Genomic DNA, 2,099 nt, shown 5'->3' on the forward strand with positions numbered 1-2,099 from the left:
GCAGAGCAGCTCCTCATGAGCACATGGTTTTGCAGTTATTTGGACTTTTTCCAGTCTTATCTAAAATACCGCTAAAAATTAAGCATGAGTACAATTTCAGCTACACCAAATATTGACAGGGCTCCAATTCTCAGCATCTTTACTACTAAAAGGAGACACTGCAACAGCCCTGTTACCCTCAGAGGCCTCTGAAGCTATGGTCAGTTTAGATGTCAGAGGGTGTCCAAGGCTGCTCTCTCCTATGAACTGAGCTGTCTCAAGAAGCCAAAATAAAACAAAAAAGGAGGACCAAAGCTACATCTGCTCCCAGAATCCCTTAGATACTCTCTTCAACAGAGCTCCATCACATCTGGTTGTTGACCTAGTATCTTTAATTCCTCAGGTACGTTTATGTAGACAACAGTAGTACTTCAGGTAGAGGAGGATCTTCAGTATTTGTACAATTACCCTCTTAAGTCTTCATCCTTGTCATTCTCACTTCAATTACACCTTTCTAATTTATAGTCTCAGCAATTGTCAAATACAAGTCAGTAACAAAAATATCATCAGTGCTTGAATTTGACAATGAACTGTGAGAACAAAGATAGCATATACTGTATTTCATGGACAATTAACAGCAAAAATGCTGCCCTGAGAGAAGCATATCAGAAATCTCTTTGTATTTCAAATTGAACATTACATTAGTGAAGCCCTTTAGCTTGGAACCTGTTTGTTCCAAAAAACAGGCCCCAAAATACAAGACCAACCTGCATTTAAATACTTCCCCTTAGAATTAAAAAAAAAAAAAAAACCCACACAAAAAAAGCAACCCACACTCATCATAAACCTGGAGAAAACTTCATTTTAAGGTTTCCCAATCTTTCACATACATAAGATGGAAATACAAAGATCTAAAACCCCCAAATTTATCATTTTAACTAGAATTTGATTCCACTATAAAAGGTTTCCCAGTAACCAGAGGTACCCATTATGTTCCAGTGGAAGAAATGTGTTTGAATACTCAACTTTCTTTTCATTTTAAAATTACCCAAGAAATTATAAAGGCAAATCTCCTCAGTTACCACTCAGGCCTGGCAATAACTAAAAAAAGTTAAGTTAAAGCAATTAAATGCATTACATTTTTTAAACTCCTCTTCTGATTTGCCTAACTGGATCAAAGATATCAATTATAAATGCAGCCCTTATACTTCCCATGGCAACAAGGAAAAAAATTTTTGAGGAAACCTTCTCCAGACTGAGTACATTGACCATTCAGAGACACAAGGTACACATAAATGATACTGGTACATATTAAGAATCTCAAAAAACTGGGCTCACACCAGAAATTTATCATAAACCACAAATTCAGAAAGGTTTCAAACATTCGAGGTAAAGGAAGACAATTTGGCACAGAACTCTGAAAGGAGAGATGTTCATTTCTTTGGAGCGACTGAAGAACTACCGTGTACCTCTACAAGAGCTACTGGTGAAAACATACACAAACAAATCCTGCAGTCTGAAACAATATCTGATAAAGATGAGTGAAATCCCCAATCAGACCAAAATGTTTAAAAATGAAGCTACACTGAACACTTCCAAGAATAAAGCACATTAGTCATTATCAGATCCAAACCTGAGCTTGCCAAGGAATACTAACATCAGCCAAAAGAAACAAACCCCTTCTCTTCTCACTACTCTGGTATTCTATGCAAAATTCTTCAAAGTTCTTAAGGAGATCAGTGTTACGTAGCATACATATTCCAACACGATATATCACAAAGCTACAGTGCCTCAGCCCTGAAAATTCTTTCATCTGGAAGGCTTAACAGTATTTGGAATGTATTATTCAGTTATATGTCAGAAAATCACAGGCCTTAATTAGAAATGCCATATGCTCCCTTTCAAAAGACGCTATCATAAAACTTCAAAATAGAACAGGGCAAAGGAGAGAGAATAAACAGCTTTAAAAATCTCTACTTTGTTTCTACTCTAAGGACTATTTATATATTCTAACCTAAGAACTTAGGTACAAATTGGGGGTGGGGGCAGAGAAAGAAAGAGGATATGGAAGGGATATTTAACTGTTAGGTGTTCCTTCTCCGAGGTGTACTTTGTTACAC

The 2,099-nt window shown here is 36.6% G+C and overlaps 1 protein-coding gene across 1 annotated transcript in view; it reads right to left on the reverse strand.

The window, feature by feature from the left end:
• Positions 1 to 2,099, reverse strand: part of LOC104621589 (rab GTPase-activating protein 1-like) — a gene marked incomplete at its 3' end in the record, with an annotated part of 39,754 nt that overhangs the window by 5,893 nt on the left and 31,762 nt on the right. The gene's annotated exons all lie outside the window — the stretch shown is intronic.

Source organism: Phaethon lepturus, unplaced genomic scaffold (genome assembly GCF_000687285.1).
Source record: "Phaethon lepturus isolate BGI_N335 unplaced genomic scaffold, ASM68728v1 scaffold11685, whole genome shotgun sequence".
NCBI lineage: Eukaryota > Metazoa > Chordata > Aves > Phaethontiformes > Phaethontidae > Phaethon > Phaethon lepturus.